Below are 23,448 nucleotides of genomic sequence, written 5' to 3'. Positions count from 1 at the left end.
GAAGTACAAATGGATGTTGATGGTCAGTGTGGACTCTATGGACCAAGGTCTTTATAATTCTACGAACCCTATGGATGTGATGCATTGTGAAAAGTTACTGCATTAAAATGGTGAACAGGATTTTATGGGCATGCAATGAAGATTAGTTAAAAGACAGAAAATGTAAGTGAAGTTTTACCATGTCCTCAGCTTGAGCCCAAATATTTTCTTGGCTAACAGCTTTTTTCTTCTTCTTCTTCTCCCCCTCCCCCTCCTCAATAGCACAAGTTTTTTTTCCCCATAAACTGACCATCACTTAATTGCAATTAATATTGTGATGAGTAAGGAAGGATATGGCAGCTTGACAAGGAATTTAGCTTATGTCAAATGATTCAAAACAATCTGAGGAGAGATTGATTGTCTTCATAATGAAGCTATTTGATAGACAATCATCTCAATAACCCAGACTCGCATACAGAATTGTTAGCCTATTTTTAAGTTCTCTAATGCTATCAGCTCCATTGTACACCTGTGAAAAAAAGGTACATTAAAATGAGCTTGTACATTAAATTATTGATGAGCAGGTGAAATTTTGAAAGGCAGAAAATATGAAATTACCTTGCCTGCTTTTGAAAAATGAACCAGGCCATACATTTTAAATAAGCCAAATATGCTGCAACCACCAAGGTAATATAAAATTCTATATTCTGCAATTAAATAAATCAATCAATTTGATTAATGGGAAATCTTTGATGGTATTCAGAGCGAGGATTTACTTGGGACCTTAGAAAAAATAGCAAAGAACTGTGGAAGAGCAAAGAGACTTATTTCTATATAAAACCTAATGTACAGAGGTATGTGTGTGTGTGTGTGTGTCAAAGTAAAGCCTTTATTTCAAGAAGCCTTAAACACAAAGGGGGAAATTAGATTACAGCATTCACTTTGAGTCTTCTGGTTCAGGACTTCACTGGCCTCAGAGGGATTGTAATGGACAATCACTAAATATATACCAGGGCTAACAAAGTTTAAATTACAGGTACAGAGAGCAGAAATTAGGTTTCTATTCCTTTGAACAGTCATTTAAGAGCAAGTTTAACAGGGTGTTTAAAATGAATAAAGGAAATGAAAGCATCAATTGAATGAAATTATTTTCTCTGTGGAGAGTCCAAAGAATGGAGAAAAGTGCAATTATAATTGAATGTGAGGTAATTCAGGGATGATGTCTTGAATGTCTTGAAGCGTTTCTTCACACCAAATTTTGTGGAAGAATGGAAATATTTCCTTTCTCCTCCTCCCATAACACCTCTCTGAAAAAAGATGACCGTTTTGGCCATTTGAACTGAGAATGGCAGATCTTTACAAAGCAGGGGTATTATAAGTTACATGACTAAAAGCACATAAATGGGGCAAAATGAACAGGATCAAACAACAAAAGCAGAACACATTCATGCAGTTGAATGGCCTACTTCTACAATTTGATGTCACAATAATCCAGAACAATGCATATATAGCTGTCCTTAAAAGCCTTGGTTTTAAATTTAGACATAAAGCACAGTAACAGACCATTTTGGCCCATGAGTCCATGCTGCCCAATTACACCCAATTAACTTACATCCCCAGTACGTTTTGAAGGGTTGGAGGAAACCCACGCTGACCTAGGGAGAACGTACAAACTCCTTACAGACGTGGGATTTTAAACCCAGTCCCGATTGATGGCACTGTAACAGCGTTGTGCTAACCGTCCTTAGTGACCTTTGAACTAAAATTCACCATTCTATCAAAGCTTATGAAAATTACTTAAATTTGCAATTTGGCAAATTTATAATATTATTACAAAATAAATTCATGGATCATGCATCTGAAGTTCTATTGATGAAAACATCCAATTATTTATTGAATTAGAAAATAGATCTGTTGTTTCATCTGCAGGACACAAAAGTGCTGGAGAAACCCAGCTGGCCATCCACAATAAGCAAAAGGTGGTGTATGTTTCGGGCCAGAGCCCTTCCTCAGAAGTGCTGAAAATCAGGCAAATGCTCAAAGAAGGTGATGGGGGTGAGGGGGAGGGAGGACAGTCGAGCAGATGATAGGTGGATGCCAACAGGAGGAGGAAGAAGAGAAAATAACTTCGTGATGGGGAGAAGGCAGAGGACTAAGAAAGATAACTCTCTGATAGAAGAAAGAGGAAGAGGATGGGAACTGGAGAAAGGGAGACAAAGGGATGAGAAAAAGAGAGTTTACAGATATTGGAGAAGTTGATATTGCTTTCTGGTTGGAGACTGGTGAGGCAGAATATGATGTACAGGTGGCTTCAACTTGTCTGTCCATGAGGCCATGTTAGTGTGGCAACAGGGTGTGGAATAAAAATGGTTGGCCACTGGGAGGTCCTTGCTGTTGTAGACAACAGAGCAGAGGCACTCAGCGAAGATCCCCAAATCTTGCATCCTCTCTCCCCAATTGAGTGGAAGGTGCATCAGGAGCACAGGATCCATACAGATTCACAGGTGAAGACGTTTTGTGCTCAGAAATCTCAGACCAGTCACCGTCATTTGAATATTCAAAGGGGGTTTGTGAGTTGGGGTGTGCTCTCATTGTATCTGTGAAATTTGGCAAAAGTTACCTGGGCACATTCTAAAATGATTATGGCCATTGAACCTAGAGTTAATTGTTTAATGTCTTTGTGCTTAAAAAGTATAAAATATTATTGAACTGAGGTGTTAGGAGAAATAGATTTTCCAGAAGATCTGCCTTTGACAAATGAAGATCTTTCATATCCATCAGCTTCAGTCTCCAGTGATTCAGTCACAGTCATAACAGCTGATGGAATCCAACCTAACTCAGAACAAAAATATGAACGATTTGATAAAATCTTGCCTTCTCGCTCCAACCAAGAAGTAATCAATTGTGCAGAAAATTAGATGCAAACTTAAAAAAAAACCACAGCCAGCATCTGAAGAGCACAAGAATGTGTTCTTGTTAAAAGCAAAAGGTTAAGCATCTTTCCAAAGTATTAGCTGCAGTATAAAACTGTACTTAAAACGATTCCAGTGAGGGTGGCATGGTCGTTAACGTAACACCTTTATAGTGTGAGCGATGGGGACCGGACCAAAATTCAAGTCTCACACTGTCTGTAAGGAGTTGGTACATTTGGTGTCTGATTGGGTTTCCTCCAGGGGCTCCATAACTTATATATGTATGAAGTCATCATGCCAGGTTGCTGGCTGACAGTAAGCATTTCGACCACTGAAAATGAACAAACCTTAAGGTGTCTTGCATGTCAAAGATATCCATAGAAGCAGTACTGCTATTTTACCATTCTTCAAGGACATGAGCATATTTACAGACATCAACAGCATCTCTAATTCCAGAACAAATGAAGCATTATAAAATGTTCATGCATTATTTGCAAAGTTATTTCACAAACAATTGGTACATGAATGAAAAGATGATAGATTTGTAAACGCAGCATTCAATATGGCAAAAACAGGTAGAATTGAGAACAGAAAAAGTTTTCTGCAACAAACATGATTACTTCCAAAGTAATTACATTTGGTTGTTTTTAATAAACTTAAGCCGCTTTCGGGTGCATTCTCCACCAAGAATGCACCTACAAAAGCAAATTCAGACCTGTGGAATGGTTAATCAGGTGGCAGTGCTAAAAGCTCCTGAAAGGGACAGCTGCACGGGAGGCGCCTCAGAGCGCACGCTGGCTCCTGTCCCTTTGGGATGTCAGAGTTGGGGAGGCTGGCATGGGATGTCGCCGGCCACCCCAGCCCTGACGTCCCGTGCCGGCCACCCCAGCCCCGACGTCCCGTGCCGGCCACCCCAGTCTTGATATCCCGCGCCGGGGGACAGGGGCAGCAGGGAAGGGGACTGTCAGGCGCTCACCAGCTGATTGTCATCCCCTTAGTTACTGTATTTAGGTGCCTAGGGGGACTTCAGTGCTCCGGCGATTATCCCTCTCGGAGGAGGGTTGGAAAGTGCGCCTCAGAGGCACCTCCTGCTCTTTCAAATGGCCTCCTGACAGCCGCATAGGGGTAGAATATGCATCTTTACATTGGAGTATTCGGGATACTGTGGTGATATAACCATTACTACAGCCGCACTCCTACCAGCCTTCTGCAGGGGGCAACCATTGTACCTGCAGGGAGGTAACCTGGGAGGCTGGCCCCACCTTGCCAACTGTCAATCACTGGACCATACAAAGACTCGAGCCGGCCCTTTCGTAAACCAGTCGGGCACGTGGAACTGGAGACCACACACACATTTCCGGTGTTTTCTACTTTAAGCTGATTAAAGCCTGTTTTTCATTCTTTCAAGTTTTGTGTTGCTTGCTGCTCTACAGTGAACCACACTTCAAACTGAATATTTAGTGAATTGATATATTAAGTACATCTTGCTTTGACAAGGATTTGTTCGGGAAACAACAAGTCGGTCAGCATCGATCAATAGATTGTAATTTTCAGTCAATGTTTCGGGTCTGAACCCTTTATCAAGTCTAAAATAGAACAGGTGAAATTACCTATTTAAAGGGAGAGGGGAAAGAAACTCAGGGAGGAGCCCCAGAGATGTTAGACTACAGGACAGCATGTGTGGGAGATGGAAAGTCATGCAGAGGGAGAAGCCCATTAGGTAGGGGGGTAGGAAGGGAGAGTGGGGCCGAGAGAGGGAAAGAGAAAGAAAGTAAGTTAGGTAGGTAAAGTGGTAGAAAGTGAAACCCCTCTCTCAAATCTCTTTCCCTGGCTGTCTCCTTTCCTCCAACTCTCCATACCCTCCATTCCCTCTCCACCTATCACCTCAGCCTTTTTCTTTTCTTCCTTACTACTTGTATTCACCTATGACCTTGTACCTGTCAGCCTACATTGCTTCCCCTGCCCCTTCCTCTCTCCTCTCCTTCATCCTTCCCCCCACTTCCCACATCTTTTTATTCAGACACTTGTCCGTTTTTGTCCATGCATATAAAGGGCTCAATCCTGAAACATCACTTACCCTTTGCTTCCCATGGATGCTACGCAACCTGCTGAGTTTCTCCAGCACATTTGTGTATTGCAAAACGATGAAGCTGCTGCCTCTCCACTCTAGCAACCCAAAGTCAATTCTGCCCTAGACAGAGCATGGCACTTACATGTTCTCCCTGTTACCACTTGGTCTTACAATGGGTACCCTGGTCTCCACTCACATTCCAAAGATGTTCTGGAATGTTAACTGCTTGGATTTTACCTTGCATACCATTAGGCAGTGGAAAGTAAGAATGTCAGTGTATATGCACATTGTCCATAGGAGGTAAAGCTTTTTTTTTAATTTAGACATTCAGCACAGTAACAGGCCATTTTGGCCCATGAGTCCATGCCACAAAATTTACCCCCAATTAATCTACATCCCAGGTATGTTTTTAAATGGTGGGAGGAATCCGGAGCCTCCGCAGAAAACCCACGCAGACGCGGGGAGAACATACAAACTCCTTATAGACAGCATGGGATTAGAAACTGAAGTGCCAGTTAATGAAGAAGACAAAGGCTTTGTAGTTAAGCAGGAATCATGGCTTTTATTAGTAGAAACTAGTGGTACAATAATAAATGATAACGGGTGCATACACAGTTATACCCAAGGGGAGTGGTAGAGATAATACACGTACAATGTCAGTAAAGCCAACTAAGCACAGCGAGAGACTAACAGCACGACAAAGATTCACCACAGAAACCCAGTCCAGTCCCAATCGCTGGCGCTGTAAAGACATTGCGCTCATCGCTGCGCCAACCGTGCCACCTTTATTACAAACATTTCGGTCTGTGCCCCTCTTCAAGAGAAAAGCAAAAAAAAACAGAAAGACATCTGAATAAAGACTGGAGAAAGGGGGAGGACTCCAGACCAACGGTCAAAAGGTGTTAATTTATTTTGGCTCTGTGAAAGGAGAAAGAGAGAAAAGAAAACAGGACAAGTGCAGGCAAATGGGATTAGCTTGGGTTGACAACTTGGTCAGAACTGACATTTGGACTGAAGGGCCTGTTTTTTTTAAATTTTTTATTTTTCACACCATAAATCACATTAGCCATGATACACACTTTTTCCTTTTCACACATATACAGTGACATTTTCTCCCCCCCCCCCACTCCCTCCTCCCAACCCACCCCCCCCACCCCCCCCCCCCTTCCATCCATTTAAGGTATACAATCTAGGATACATTAAACCAGTCAGACAATGTTGTCACTCAACAAAAATACACCAGAGATTCTACTGAGTCCATTCTTTTCTTTCCTTCTCCTTCCATCAACTTAGGTATTGATTGTCCCCGGTAGGTTTTCGCTATTGTATTTAATGTAAGGCTCCCATATTTGTTCGAATATTTCAATATTATTTCTTAAACTATATGTTATTTTTTCTAATGGAATACATTTATTCATTTCTATATACCATTGTTGTATTTTCAGATTATCTTCCAATTACCAGGTTGACATAATACATTTTTTTGCTACGGCTAGAGCTATCTTAACAAATCTTTTTTGTGCATCCTCCAAATCAATTCCAAATTCTTTGTTTTTTATGTTACTTAGGAGAAAGATCTCTGGATTCTTTGGTATATTGTTTTCTGTTATTTTATTTAATATCTGATTGAGATCTTCCTAAAATTTTTCTACTTTCTCACATGTCCAGATTGCATGAATTGTTGTTCCCATTTCTTTTTTACATCAAAAACATCTATCAGATACTGTTGGGTCCCATTTATTTAACTTTTGAGGTGTAATGTATAGTCTGTGTATCCAGTTATATTGTATCATACGTAGCCTCGTATTTATTGTATTTCTCATCGTTCCAGAACATAATTTCTCCCATGTTTCCTTTTTTTATCTTTATATTTAAATCTTGTTCCCATTTTTGTTTAGTTTTACCATTTGTTTCCTCATTCTCCTTTTCTTGCAGTTTAATATACATATTTGTTATAAATCTTTTGATTAACATTGTATCTGTAATCACATATTCAAGGTTACTTCCCTCTGGCAAACTCAAACTGCTTCCTAATTTATCCTTCAAGTAGGATCTCAATTGGTAATATGCCAGCGCTGTATCTCCAGTTATATTGTACTTATCTCTCATTTGTTCAAAGGATAAGAATCTATTTCCTGAAAAACAATTTTCTATTCTTTTAATCCCTTTTTTTTCCCATTCTCTAAAGGAAAGGTTATCTATTGTAAAAGGGAGTAACTTGTTTTGCGTCAATATTAGTTTTGGTAATTGATAATTTGTTTTATTTCTTTCTACATGAATCTTCTTCCAAATATTGAGGAGATGATGTAATACTGGAGAACTTCTATGTTGTACCAATTTTTCATCCCATTTATATAATATGTGTTCAGGTATCTTTTCCCCTATTTTATCTAATTCTAATCTCATCCAGTCTGGTTTTTCCCTTGTTTGATAAAAATCTGATAGGTATCTTAATTGTGCGGCTCTATAATAATTTTTAAAGTTTGGCAGTTGTAAGCCTCCTTACTGAAGGGCCTGTTTGTGTGCTGAAGAACTTTATGACTATGAATATCAGTGAGGCACGACAACTAAGATGATGAATTCCTGACGTCTATGTTTAAATGGACACGAAGTCATTGGAAGTTTAATAAGGTAAGCCCTGACAGGAGTACCTTTATTTTTGTTTACTGCAATTGTCTCCATTCCCCTTCTTTTCATATGTTTCTATTGAAGTCAAATGTTGTTTGCAAAGAGCTAATCATGTGCCTTGAAAACAAAGTGGCAGCGGGTCCTACCCCTGCCATACCACTATTGAAATTTCCTTTGCTACAGGGATACTTAATCGTAAAGCCGAAGCTTTCCCCTTTTCGATCAGAATCACTGAAGTCCACAGTAGATATGACTACCTACCTCAGTCGCAAATTAATTTTAGAATTTCATTCTGGATTTCTAGCCAAATATTTTCCTCGAGTTAACAGATGTGCTAATATTCACAAATTAGTTCCACAAATTGCTATCCACTGTCAGAAACACCAGATACTGCTGTTTATATTCATTTTTAAGGGCTACTTACAAAGAACATTACCACAGAAGATTAGGACAATGTTAAAATTGGAAGATTCAAGATTTATAGTACAGAACATGTAATATTGTACAAAATTGCCTTCTACCTCCCTTAAGACAGACAAAGAGTTGGCAGAAGTGTCACCTGGTGCCCCTGACAATACAACAGAAAGAGAAGCAACAGAGTCCCTTCAGAGAAACAGTGTCTATGAAGATTTATCTCCAGCGCTACAAAGCCTCTATAGTTGCACAGACTCCTTTTCAATTCATTGGGACTCCTGCACAATTCATCGTCAACCTGCATTCCAGATCCAAACCTCCGACATGATCAGGAAGCCTTCAGCTCCCAAGGCCCTTCGGGAGCCTTTCTTGCCCTCAGCACCCGCTCCAATACCTGGTTCCCATGAGTCAGTCTCCAGCAGCCCGCAGCCTGGGCAGGTAATGACTGTAAGTCATCCTCAGTCTATGTGGGTCACTCAGCAGCTGAGCTGTTCTGCTGCCATAGTCATCATCCCGTATGATCATCTCCCATGCTTCTTCTCAATGAAGGGCATTCTGCCCATTACTGTTTGCTCTGCATCGGTCCACTGCTCCACAGAGTCTGCAACCCCTTATGGCCGCCGCCAAGCACAGGCTCTGGCATCTTGGGCACAGACCCCCGAGGTTGCAGGAGTTTCATTTCAAAACACCATCGGCTCCTCTAATAGCCCATTTAAAGCCAGTTCAGACCTGCTGGCATTAGGATTGGGTGGTTGAGGCCTTCAAATAGTGCTGTATGTCCGATCTCAACTCTCCCGGATCTACAGCAGCAGCCCTGCCATTACAGCAGCTCTGGCAGTGCCACCAGTTTATTTTAAGTAGTTTGAAGCTGCTTTGATAAAAACCTTGGTACTGCATTTACAAGTCACATCTGGTGAACAACTTCTTATCTTTTGAATTGTCATGAATAATTTTCATCATAACTTTCCCACTTTATTTTCTTTCACTTTTATAATTAACCATATAAAATAACTGCACCACAAACTTCCCAGAAACCTAGAACATTGAACTGTTTTCTCTACACCCTGCACTTTGTTTAGGTAACTATACCCGATACTATTTGACTCATTGTTACCTGCACTTCTGTTTGCTTATTCATTATTGCGGATTCTGCAGTTTGAGGTGACTTAACCTGAAAACATGCAAAGCAAAGGTAGCTTAGCGGTTAGAATAAAGCTATTACACCACCAATGACTGGCATTTGAATCCCACGATGTCTGCAAGGAGTTTGTATGCTCTCTCCGTGTCTTAGTAGGTTTCCTCTGGATGGTCCAGTTTCCACCCACCATTCAAAATGGGTGTAGGTCAATTGGATGTAATTGGGTAGTACGGGCTTGTGGGCCTAAAGGGCCTGTTACCATGATGTATGTCTAAATTAAATTTAAAGCTTTTTGCTGTCTCAGTATACATGATAATAAACAATTCAATCATCGAAATGGAGGAGGGTGCTCAACTATTATTTCTGTACCAGCCCTTCACCCAAACCATTCTCCAGTATCACCCATATGAAGACCTTTCTCTATAGCCGAAGAAACTTCCACCATATATCTAGTTGCCTTTTGGAGTTCAAAATGTACAATGCTTCTATCACATCTACAGACAGTGCATACCAAATTCTAAACACATGCTGTGTAAAGAGGTTTCTCCCCACGTCACTTCACACTTTCCTTTTATTTTATATCTACCATCTCTCATCCTTGACCCTTCCAATTGGAAAAGCTCTTTACCATCTAATCTGTCCAACCCCCTCATCATTTTATATCCACTCACTCCCTGACATACAAATGTCTGACATATGATCATCCAAGTACCCATAAGAAACAATTTACTTGGATATTCTGGTCTCAAAATGCTTGGCCATCAGTACAAACTGAAAATGAAACTCCAATTTGCACAGTGGAATGATGTAGAAAATACCACCCAGTATGCTCACAAAACAAAGACTTGTTTAGGTCTGATTTGTTATGTGGTAACCAAAGGAGGACAAATGTTTTGGAATGAATGAAGTACCAGGGACCCTAACAAAACATGTTGTGCTCTAAAGATGGAATAGATATCATAAATCAATATGAGTAAAGTCAAACATTAGCAGGTATCAGGTATGCTTTAAAGCCAAGCTATTCGACAGTTTGCCCATTGCAAACTAAAATCTCTTTTTGTTTACTGTGCACAGAACCCACGGGCTCTCAAAGGCACTGATAGAGATTAATCTTGTTATCTGTAAATCTAACACCAATGCACAAATACATCATTTAAAGACTGGTGTTTAGCACAATTTCATACTTTTTTGAGTGATTACTGCAGAGTTAATAATTTGCCCTTAATATTTTGCCTGTAATGGATAACACCCCACACCACCCTCCATTCCAAGAGAAATATGTGCGTATCAATAAATGCTTTATTAAATACATCACATTTTGAAAAGTATTTAAACTAGAATGCCCCTGACCACTGAAGTACAACTTTAATAAAAGTTAAAGTTCATTGTCCTTCTGTTCCAGTATCTGAATAAATCAATGAGTTTGAAGAATGGGACTTACTGTAATTCTGTCAGATCTCCCCCACTCTCTCTTCTCTAAAGAAGAATTGCAAGGAAACTACTCTCACCTATCCTTGTAAATGCTGTCCTCCTGCTTGGAACCAGGCACACAAATCTTGCCTGGACCCTTTCTAAAGCCTTTATAACTTTTCTGTAATGTCATAACAAGAATTGAACACAACCCTCCAGCTGCAGCCAGGACAGTTATTTATAAAGGTTCGGCATGACTTTGCAGCATTTTTGCTCTGTGCCTCTATCAATAAGGCCCAGCACCATGTATGCATGAACGATTTTCTCAACCTACCCTGCCATTTTCTGTGATTTGTACACAGTACTTAGCCCCCGGTTCCTCTGTTCCTGCACCCTGTTTAGAACAGTATCCAATATTACATAATGCTCATCTTCACTTTTCCTACCAAAATACATCATCTCAAAATTTACCATAGCTTCTGACCAGAATACTGAACTGTTTATATCCTCTTGCAACCAAATATCACTTTCTGAGTTCATAATTCTGTCAACAAATTTAGAAATTGTAGTGTGTATCCCCAAGTACATGCCATTAATATAAATGAAGGAAAGGAATACCCCAATGCAGAACACTGAGGAATGCCAACATTCACTTTGCTCCATCAACCTCACATCCATGCCTCTTTTCTGCTATATTGTTTACCTTTGCCATTCAGCCTATAGTGAGGCATCTTACACAAAGCTTCCTGGTAGTTCATTTACCCCATACTGCATCATTGCTCATCAATTATATCCATTATCTCATCTAAAATTCTATTACATTTTTTTTCCATTGAAGTTGCCCGGGGAAATCAATGGCGTCTTGCCTTAATCCATTTTCCTTCAGGTAATAATCAATTTTGTCTAAGGTCGGTTTCTAAAAGCTTTCCTACCATTGAGATTAAACCGACAAGCAGGTAGTTGCAGGGTTTATTCTCATTCCATTTTTTCTAATAAGGAACTTATCGCTCTCCCATCCCTGTACTGAAAGACAATAGCCAGTACAGTACGCATTGATATTTTTAACATTTTTTATTTTATTCTTCATCATCATTTTGAAAGGTATTCTTCTATGATGCAGATACAAAGTACTTACTTAGTACCTTATCTTCACCTCAACATCATGTGCATATTTTAGTTTAGTCTTTTCTTGCCACACTCCACCACATTATGCCTTTTTACCACTTACATGCCTGTCGAACACGTTGATTTTAATTTATATCAACTGATAATCTTCTTGCACCTTGTTTTCATTTTAATTTTCAAACACCCTGATTCCTGCTGTCATTTACAACCCACCACTTGCAGACAGCAGTCTTTAATTTGCTTTATCTTCTTTTGCCTCTTTTGTCAACAAGGGAACTCTGGATTTGTTTATTCTTCCTTTAGCCCTCATGGGACTGTTTCCCAACCACACCTGAGCCACTTTATTCTTAAAGGCAAACCATTGCTCAGTTTGTGATACCCATCAAATATTACTTCCAGTTTAGCTCGCTGATCTTCGAAAGTGATCTTCTGCTAAATTATTTACTGTATTTATAATGTGGGTTCCTGCTTATTTTCTTAAAATTGTTATGACCAATATTTCAGCTAAAAACTTGGTGTGCTTGACCTAGGTCATTATCCAGAACCAAGATTCAAAAGTCCAGTCCTGATGCAAGTCCTGAACCAAAATATCGACATCACTTTTGCCCCCACAGATGATGGTTTAGTCTGCTGACATTTTCCAGTTTTTTTTGCACCAGCAATGAACCTTCCTCATTGGGCAAAAAAAACCCACTCTAGCTGAAGGAGACATTTTTAGAAACACTTTACTCTCTCTCTCTTTAACACTATTACTATTTACATTAGGTGAATTAAAGTTTCTCATAAAACTTCTCTACTGTGCATAATAACTTTTCCGTTTCTCTGCTACTTATAAACTATTATTAGCATAAAATTCCCACTAATAGCTCAAACCAAAGAGATTCTGTCTTCATCCCTCTGCAACATCCTTTCTCTCCAGTGCTCTTTAATATTCCAGGAAGCACAGTCTATAACCTTGTAACTTTATTTACATTCACCTATTTAGGCAGTAGGCACCAAGAGAGATTCTCTGAAGTAGGAAAACAAACAACTGTACATAATAATGATGTTTATCTATAATAAGAAATGCATTGGGATCTATTTAAAAGAGAATATGAGGAGAGAACGATTCTGGTTGCCAGTGCTAACAGGTGCATAAGTAAAGGCTCATGACTCCACTCTCCACAACACATCTGGGTCTATTTCAAATTATGTCAAAGCCAATAAAAAGATAATTAATTCACCTGCTCTTTTTGTTCCATGAACAGACTAATATCCTTTTTGACCTTGATCCTAACTTTAGAACAATCCATTTTGAAAAATAAAAACTACATATACATTAGGAATGAACAATTAAATTATTTTGTAAAGGCTCCTAATGCTCAAGGCAATTAAACATGAAAAATGTGATCATAGACTTTAAAAAAAAATAGGGCAAAGCAGATTACCTCTATCAGCAACTGGAAAGCAAAGTGAGAAGAGGTCAACCAAAAATAGAATTGGTTACCAACTTCCAATCATGCATAATTTCAACAATGTTCAAATTCAAAAATATTCTTGTGCAACTGGAAATTTGGAATCAAAAAGGAACTCTTATGGAAGTTAACCTCTATCAATAATGCTTAATAAAACATTTTTAACATTAAATTAACAATAGATCACAAACAACCAATTAAAAATTTGAATTTACAACAAGTATTCTCAAAAATTATTCATCCAAGCAAAAATTTAAGGATACAGTACAAAACCTGTTATCCGGAATTCAAGCAACTGGCAACCCCAACCAACTAGCAAAAGAAAACTCCACACTTGATTATCAACAGAAAACAGGGACCTTCATAACAAAAGCGGGTTTCCTGCGCGCGGGTACCTTCTTGCATAACAATCCCTTCTTCCCCACGCACTGTCCCTAACTGTGGCTGTGCAGCAAGGCCAATTCACTTGTTGGGACAGTGCCGCTGCGCGGGGTGCTGGCCATTAGATGCCCTCACCTCCTGGAGAACCGACTTGATCGTCACGCAGCATGCCACCACAGTGTATAATTAGACATGATAAGAGTGTACTTCAGGCAACCGGACAATTCACGTAGCCAGTATCCATAATCCCGTAGGTGACTGATATTAGAGGTTTGACTGCATATGTACAAAACCTAAGTCATATGGGAAAAAGATCTAAAATTTAGGACATCTGAATGGTGTAAAGATAAATCACATGTTCAGTTCCAACAAATTGTTTTTGATCTTAAATATGAACTTCTTTTTTTTCTTTCCACAGAAGCTACCTGACCTGCTGAATGTTTCAGCATTTTTATTTCTATTTCCTTTAATCACTGCTCTAGAATGAGTAATTTAAACTGCAGTAACCCTTGCTACATAGATTAAAAATTAATATAGCTCGAATATTTAATGCACAATAATGCAAGATAAAATAAAAACATTAGAGCATTACAGATATATACAATGTGGGGCACCAATGTCACATTATATCACCAATAAATCACAATCTGAAAGTTATTGTGCAATACGCAAAAGTGCGGGAGAAGCTCAGCAGGTCTATGGGAAAGTAACCAATGTTTTGGCCAACTCAGCACTTTTGTGTATTGTGCTAAAGATCCAAGCGTCTGCAGACTTTCATGTTTACCTGCAAGTTTTTGTCATATCTTCCCATGCATTTCACAAATGTATAAAATTGTAAAATATTATTCACTTATAACCTTGACAGCTACACACCAAGGCTAAAGATGAAATACAAACCAGAAAAAGTTCAATTTGACACATTACATTGTAGCCTAACTAAATCAAGAACAGTCATTGTGCAGTACTTTAACAAATACTTCATCTCCTTGCATTCATATCTGGAATTTTTTCCATGTTCTAAATCTATGTTTATAGATATGTTTGCATGTTTCCAAGGACCGAAGAATGCCATTTCTTTCAGTTGTATTTATACACTTGAATGATAATAAACCTGAACTTAACCTTGATGAGCTGACACACCAGACTTTGAACTTTTAAGAGACATTCTGATAGGCACATCAACAGACAAAGAATGGAGGCATAGATAACGTGCAACCAGATGGGATTAATTTAAATCTGTACCATGATTGGCATATACGTGGTAGACTTGTTCCTGTACCATTCTTTTCAACTTTCTTCCATTCCACCATTTCTTTGTTTCTTATGAAGGAGGAAAGGAATATTTAAGATCTCATGTAAGCAAAGTTATCACTTGCATTTACTGTGTAAGCTGTATAATTCAATCCACTGGTGATGATTTTTACTAATGCTGAAGAAGCTCAGCAGGTCAAACAGCCTTTATGTAGCAAAGGTAAAGATACATCACCAACATTTTGGGCTTCCCCCTTGACCCTCGAGTCCAAACACCTTTGTATCACTCCTCACCCTCTTGGGGTGTTGAGCTGGGAACTGGCTGTGAACCCCTCCCCGTCCCACTGCTTTGCTAGTGACTCTGTCCAAAGATGCTCGAGGAACGCAGCACATCATGCAACAGCCTTGGAATGCAATAGTCAGTTGACATTTCAGGCCTGAACCCCTTCTCAGAAAACAAATATTTTCCATAGATGTTGCGTGACCTGCTGAGTTTCTCCAGCACTTCTGTGTGTTGTTCCAGCATTTGTAGACTTTTCGTTTAAAACTATCAGCCTGCTGGTGCTGTCGCATAGAGGATTCAACATGGCGAGTGATGAGTAAGCTGCGACAAACAATGAAAATGAAGCTCAGGCCTGAATCCTGGTCAGCAGTCAATGCAGAGACCATGACTGGAGTCTGGCACCACAAGACATGCCAGGTGCCATGTCGTCTCTCAGCGCCTCCTGTTGGTGGTGATGGAAGTTTGTCTCTTCACCATGATTATTTCTCAGTATTGATGTCTCATAACCAGCATTAAGATTGTTACCATAGAGAAATCTCTGATTATCGTGCAGCCAAACAAAATAGTGAGACATCTACTTACCTTGCATTCAACAGCTGGCGAGGAGAGAGGCAAAAGGATCAAGGCAGTCTCTGAACACATGGAGCAGGCCTTCCTGATCCCCAGCAATGGCCAACAGTCACACACTGAGCTCTTCACCTCAGCAATGAGCAGCCAGACCACTCGCTCAGCCCTCACAGGCAACCTCTGATGCATTGTCCATCACCATCTACCCTCACTATAGCCCCTTTTCCGCTAGCGCCCTGTCCCAGGAATTAACTGGGAAGTCATTGGGGACAGGGTCCAGTGGAAAAGGAGCACTGTCTGAACGCTGGCATCAAACGACTTAATTTCACTCAGAGAATTAACCGCCACAGATCCCCGGTGTTTGAGATGACCTGAACTCCTTGAGTGCTATATAGACAACCCAAGGCGTGCTGATTAAACCAGTGGAAAAGGGACAGCAGAAAGTCACCCATTTCCAGTTGAAGATAGAACACTCCGATCCCCAGGAATGAGTGTGTCCAATGGAAAAGCAGTCACTGTCCCAGTTAAGGGAAGCCCAGTGGAAACAGCACAAAGGCTTCCTGTCCCAGACTGCACGGCCAATTAACTAGGATGCCAGTGGAAAAGAGGCTGATGCCTCTCAAATGTGTCCACTTTTCATTGCCTCCTTCACCCTAGATTATCCAATCTGCCTCCATCAACTAAAGTTCCTTCATTCCAGACAACATCTTGATGAAGTTCCTCTGCACAATCACATCTCTCCTTTCCACGATGCACCAAGTAAAGCCTAACCAGGGTTTTGTAACAAGGTTTGTGATTCTGACCTCAACAGTAGATGTATCCTTCCAGCTCATGCTCAGGGGACTAGGAATAGGAAACAGTTACAATGTACTTAGATTGTAAATATTTTTAGAAAGTGTCTAAACATTGTTGCATTCCTCACTCCTCAATGTTATGCAAAAAGATCATTGTTGACTTGTTTCTGGCATGTTCCTCATACTTCCACAAATTAGGTGTTTTTATATTTATTCCTTACCACTTTAGTTTTAACTGATATTTTGTTAAAAAGAAATGTCCAAAATGTTTCAGTTTTAGTATAATTCAAAAGCACAGTATTATTGTAATCACTGTGTCAAGTGAATCATGAGAATTTGATGCAACTTTTAAAACTGGTAAACAGTCACACACTTGCACTTGCAAAATGACTGGCTATGGTGAATATTTAGCCTCTTTCACCCTTGCAAGTGATCCCAGGAATTAACCGCCAATCGGCCTTTAAAATGCCTAGTGTGAAAGCAAAATCAATGCTGGCATCAAGACTTCATCTCATGCCAGGGATCGACCGCCTCTACCCAAGTACAATCCCCGACGTCTGCGGATGCCTGCGTTGCAATCAGGCAAGTGTAAAATGGGTAATTGCATTGTGGGATTGAAATGACCCAAGTTTTTGCCTGAGTGCAGGAACCTGAAGGAAGAAAAGATTAAAATGAAGGTATAAACTTTGCCATGGGGAAAGTCACAATGGGGGCGGGGGGGGGGGGAAGAAGGGGGTGGGGAAGAGAGAGAGAGAGAGGGAGGGAGAGAGAGAGAGAGAGAGAGAGAGAAAAGGAAATAAATAGTAATAGCAGACTATTTTTAAACAGCGTGGGAATATTGGTAGTGCCATAGCACACAATTTATAAAGGCCTTAGGAAAAGAGCAATGGTGAACCTGACTTACCAAAATGTTGTGTGGCAGAGAAACCCCTCTATAAATGATCCATGCATGCAGCCCTTTCTCTGCCGCATGGAATTCTGGGAGGGCAAGTCCGACATGGCTTTTTCCCCCACAGTATTTATAAATTGTATAGTGCTATCAACTTTCTCATGCTGTTTAAATTGTATGCGATAGTGTTACTAACTTTCCCACACTGTATGAATTGTGTACGATAGCACTACAAACTTTCCCACACTGTTTAAAAATTGTTCACTATTGCTATTTACTGCTAGCACTTTCTCACAGTCCCTTTTAAAGGTTTATATAGGTCAGCACAAGAACGACAGGGGCTGAAGGACTCAAACTGTGCTGTACATAAAGCTTCATTATGTTATAATTATGTATGATCAATTTTGTTCAAATATAAGATCATAATACATTGATCAGGATTTAGGGCAGGTTGGCCATCGCTCAATGTGTCATGACGTCACCAGTAGAAGGTAGAACAGTCCTAACCCCAGGGATGGCTCCTTGCAAGTGTCCCAGTTAGGAGTGGTCAAGTGTGAAAAGCCAAACCCCCATTCCTATTCCAGGTCACTCAACAGCAAATTTAGTGAGATGAAAGTGTGAAAGTGGCTTTTGTTTTCTATATAGCACCCAAGGGGTTCAGGTCATCTCAAAGTCAAAGTATTTGTTCTAAAGTGCTCTTGTTGTTGAAACATAGGGGCTGGTACTTCAAAAGTGTAAATAAAATCCTACAAACAGCAATAATAGAAACCAAAGAATTCCTCTTTTTTTATGTGATATTGACTGAATATCAATTAGAGTCACATAGCACAGAAATGGACCTGTGGACCCACCATGGCTATAGCTACAATTGAGTACTCATCCACACTAATCACATTTCCCAACACTTAGCCCATAGCCTTCAATACTGTGGCATTTCAAGAGCACTTTTAGATGAGTGCCTGAATATACCATCTACTTAGACAATATGTTCTGGATTGCTGCACCCTCTGAGTAAAAATATTCTTCTCCACATTTCCACTAAATCTCCTCAATTTTCTGCCATTTTATAATTTTCAGGCAAGATCCCAGTGAATCCCGTCTGCACCATGTCCAGTGTAATCCCTCCTATAATGTGACAACCAGAACTGTACCCAGTTCTCCAGTTGTGGCCAAACTAATGACTTGCACAGCCTCCCTCCCTGCACTTATTGTCTTTTTCCAACTGGTGTATCCCATATGCCTTCTTGACAATTTATTTACCTTCGGGAATTCTTGCACATTCCACTGTTCCTCAACATTTCCTGGGCTCCTACCAAGTAATGTAAATGTCCTACCCTTATTAATTTTCCTACAGTGCATTACCTCACATGTATCAGGATTAAATGTCTTCTCCAACTGCTCTGCCCATCTTCATAACTCATCAATATTACCCTGCAGCCTAAGAATACTATCATCAACAATGTTCATGTCATGTTTTTAACTTAATAAACATGCTCCTACTTTCATATCCAAATTATTTATGTATGTACCAAACAGAAGAGTCCCAACACTATTCCCTTAGATGCAGGTCAACAAGCATAAAAATAACCTTCCATCATTACCATCTACTTACTACTATAAGGACAATATTGGATCCAATGTTCCAAGTAATCCTTGATCCTTAATTTTTTTGGTCCAATCTTCCAAGCATAGCACTTTGCCAAAGGCCTTACTGTTATCTATGCAGACTCTATAAATGGTACTTTGGTACTTCTCTCATCGAGACATTGTATTAACTCTTAGAAAATTACAATCAAATTGGTGAGAGAGGAACTGCCTCTATGGTGACCATATTTGATTAATTTCTGTTTTACCTATTGTCCATTATTATCCACGATCATTCAACCTTCTTAAAAATATTACTCTAATAACTTCTTACTTCTAATCGTATAGAAAATCATTAACACAAAAAATCAAAGTTGAAAGAAGACCATTTCAAAGATCATTTGTGCTCCAATACCACATGGGTAATAGAAAGTTAACCTTTATTATATTAATTATTTTTATGAGTGTACCATTAATTCAGTGCAACACTTTCAAATCACTTCAAAAATAGCATTACAAGAGGGAGGAGTCACATGATGGAGTAGTGGCCAGAGGGGTAAAACCAGCCCTCTTCAGAAAAAAGAAAAAAAGTCAAGAAAAGACAAAGCTCCACAAATATAAAAAATAAAAAATAGAAGATAAAGTTGCAGAGAAGAGAAAGAAGATGGCACCCAAGAAGGAAAAAGTAAAAACAATGGGAAAAAAAAGAAGAAAACTCACCGAAAAAGAAAGAAGAAGGCCTTACCTGCACGAAGGAACAAGGAGCCGTGGTGGCGAAGTGCACCCAATCTTCGAGGTTGGTGCCGGCCCTGCAGAGTTGCGACTCCCCCGACCGGTGGACTCCAAAAATGGCTCTCTGAGCCAAACAAAAGTGCACAACTGCACAATTAAAGGTAAAAGAAAACACTGACGGGAGGGGTGCTCAGCCGAGGAGCGGGCAACCGCGGCGCGACCAGCTGAGGGTCGCCTGACACCAGGGCTCTCAGCTGGAAGATGAGGAAGGCGACAGGAGAGGGAGTGAGGAACCAGGCGAGGAAGAAAGTTGACGGGGTGAACGGCAAGAGGAGCAGCAGCAGGAGGCCAAACAGATGAGCAGCCCATTAGGGGAGGACCAACAGCAAGAGGACCAGCAAGAAGAGGCCTGACAAAGTGATACCAGGAACTCATCAGAAAAACCAGAAGAGACACAGATACAAAGAAGAGAAGAAGAAGACACAAACACAGGTACAGACACAGAAGAAGAGGAAGGAGAAGACCAAGATCTTCACAGAGAAATAGAAGGTAAAACAGAAGGACAGAATATAGATAAAGCTTTTTTTCAAGAACAAATGAGAGGATTTAAAAAATGGTTGTCATTAGAATTTAGTGCAATTAAAAGAAAAATGAAAAGAACAGAAGATAAAATGCAAAGATTAGAACTAGTCATGCCAGAAATAGGGAAAATAGTATAAAATGTGGAAGAAAGTAACAAAAAAATTAAAGAGACACAAGAGTTGTTATGTCAGAAAACTGATATATTGGAAAATTATAGTAGGCTAAAAAACATAAAAATAGTGGGCCTGAAGGAGGGTGAAGAAGGCACAGACATGAAGGAATTTATAAAAGGATGGATCCCGAAGGTCCTGGGAATGACAGAAATGCAGGAAGGAATGGAAATAGAAACGACATACAGAGTTCTAGCTCCGAAACCACAGACACATCAAAACCCAAGATCCATCTTAGTAAAATTTTTGAGATATACAACAAGAGAAAATATACTGGAGCGGGCAAGGAATAAAATTAGAGAAGATAATAAACCATTGGAATACAAGGGTCAAAAAATATTTTTTTACCCAGACATAAGTTTTGAACTCTTAAAGAAGAGGAAGAAATTTAATACAGCAAAATCAATCTTATGGAAAAAAGGTTATAAATTCATTATAAGACATCCAGCCATGCTTAAAATATTTATACTCGGGGAGCAAAACAGACTGTTCTCGGATCCGGAGGAAGCACAAGAATTTGCATAGCGTTTGCAGGACAGAAGGAGAGATGAAGAGATGTAATAAGAATGAAGAATGGTGATAAAGTATATATAAAGATGTAAAAACAATGTTTATGTAAAGAACTAGAGGGAAAAGAGAAGGGAAGTAAGGAAGGGGGAAAAAAAAGGGAGAATTTTGTTTTACGTTGAACTATATGACTATAAATATTAATGGAATACATAACCAAATTAAAAGGAAGAGGTTATTAAATTTACTGAAAAAAGAAAAACAAATAGATATATCATTTGTGCTGGAAATGCATCTAACTGAAGTAGAACATAACAAATTAAAGAGAGACTGGGTAGGACACGTAGCGGCAGCATCATATAATTCAAAAGCTAGAGGTGTAGCCATATTAGTTAATAAAAATGTACCAATCAAAATAGAGGAGGAAATAATAGATCCAGCAGGGAGGTATATAATGATAAAGTGTCAGATATACTCGGAATTTTAGAATTTGCTCAATATATATGCACGTAATGAGGAGGGTCAAAAGTTTATGCAGGATATTTTTTGAAGATTGTAGATACACAAGGAAATATATTGATAAGAGAGGATTTTAACCTTAAATTGGATCCAATGTTGGATAAAACTGGACAAACGACAAGCAAAAAGAATAAAACAGCCAAATTTATGGTTAAATCAATGGAGGAAATGAAACTTATGGATATATGGAGGAGGCAACACCCAAGAGAGAAGGAATACTCATATTATTCGAGTAGACATAAAACATACTCAAGGATTGATATGTTTTTGTTGTCAGCCCATATTCAAGGGAGAGTTAGGAAAACTGAGTATAAAGCTAGATTACTATCTGATCATTCACTCCTGTTATTAGCAATAGAACTGGAGGTCATCCCACCAAGAACATATAGATGGAGGTTAAACTCCATGCTACTTAAAAGGCAAGAATGTAGATTGTTTATTGAACACCAAATTAAAACATATTTTGAAGTAAACACGGAATCAGTGAAAGACAAATTTATATTATGGGACGCAATGAAAGCCTTCATTAGAGGACAGATAATAAGTTATGTAACTAAGATGAAAAAGGACTACAATTGAGAAATAGAGCAGTTGGAAAAGAAGATAGTAAATACAGAAAAAGAACTAGTAAAAAGTGATGATATAACAAAAAAGAGAGAATTGGTGGACAAAAAAATAAAATACGAAATGTTACAAACTTACAAGGTGGAGAAGAACAAAATGAAAATAAAGCAAAAGTATTATGAACTGGAAGAGAAAACACATAAAATATTAGCCTGGCAACTAAAACAGAACAAGCTAAAAGAACTGTATTGGCATCAAGGAAAAAGGACAAACAAATTACATATAATCCAATGGAGATTAATGAGAACTTTAAGGAATTTTATGAACAATTATACCAAACTGAGAATGAGGGGGAAAGATGATAAAATAGAAGAGTTTTTAGCTAAAATTGAACAGCCGAAATTGCAAGAAGAGGAACAAAACAAACTGATAAAACCATTTGAACTAGAGGAAGTACAGGATATATTAAAAAAGCTGCCGAACAATAAAACACCAGGAGCGGATGGATTCCCTATGGAATTTTATAAAACATTTAAAGAGTTATTAATTCCTCCTCTCCTGGAAGTAACGAACCAAATAGAAGAAACACAAATCTTGCCAGATTCATGTAAGACAGCAATAATTACAGTAATACCAAAAATGGGGAAGGATCTATTAACAATAGCATCATATAGATCAATATTTCTACTTAACTCAGATTATAAGATAATAGCAAAATTATTAGCAAACAGATTGGCCAATTGTGTACAAAAAATAGTAAAAGAAGATCAAACTGGATTTATTAAGAAAAGAAGAACAGCAGCAGATAATGTCTGTAAACTTATTAATCTAATTCATGCAGTTCAAGGAAATAAGAAGCCAACAGTGGCTGTTGCTTTAGACGCAGAAAAAGCATTTGACAGAGTAGAGTGGAACTATTTATTTAAAGTATTACAGAGGTTCAATCTACCAGAAAAATATATTAATTGGATTAAAGCATTATATAATGGACCATTGGTGAAAGTAACAGTAAGTGGATATGTATTGAGCCAATTTAAATTAAGTAGGTCAACAAAACAGGGATGTCCATTAACCCCCTCATTGTTCACCTTAGCAATAGAACCATTGGCAAAACTGATAAGAACAGAAAATAAAATAAAAGGGATAAAAATAAAGGAGAAGGAGTATAAAATCAGCTTATTTGCAGATGACATCATAGTATACCTAACAGAACCAGAAATATCAACAAAAGAATTACAGAAGAAATTGAAGGGATATGGAGAAATATCAGGGTACAAGATCAACGCAAATAAAAGTGAAGTGATGCCAAAGAGTAATGCGGATTATACAGAAATTAAAAAAGAATCACCATTTAAATGGCAAACATAAGCAATCCGATACCTAGGTATCAGGCTAGATAATAACTTAAGCCACTTGTACAAACTAAATTATCAGCCACTAATAAAGAAATTCCAGGAAGACTTAGAAGATTGGAAAGAATTACCCCTAACATTG

The 23,448-nt window shown here is 38.9% G+C and overlaps 1 protein-coding gene across 5 annotated transcripts in view; it reads right to left on the bottom strand.

Annotated features, from left to right (window-relative positions):
* The window catches only part of cdk14 (cyclin dependent kinase 14), a 776,693-nt gene that overhangs the window by 612,637 nt on the left and 140,608 nt on the right, over positions 1-23,448 (bottom strand). Inside the window, exon 1 of one of the 5 annotated variants that reach the window (XM_069914352.1) lies at positions 10,584-10,651. The exons of the other annotated variants lie outside the window; for them this stretch is intronic. The gene's annotated coding sequence lies outside the window, so the exon portion shown is untranslated. Of the gene's footprint in view, positions 1-10,583; positions 10,652-23,448 lie in introns of those variants that run through there. 5 annotated transcript variants of the gene reach the window in all.

The sequence above is a fragment of the Narcine bancroftii genome, chromosome 1 (assembly GCF_036971445.1).
Source record: "Narcine bancroftii isolate sNarBan1 chromosome 1, sNarBan1.hap1, whole genome shotgun sequence".
NCBI lineage: Eukaryota > Metazoa > Chordata > Chondrichthyes > Torpediniformes > Narcinidae > Narcine > Narcine bancroftii.
Note: the sequence above shows the minus strand (reverse complement) of the source record. Positions and strands in the feature narration are given on the sequence as shown.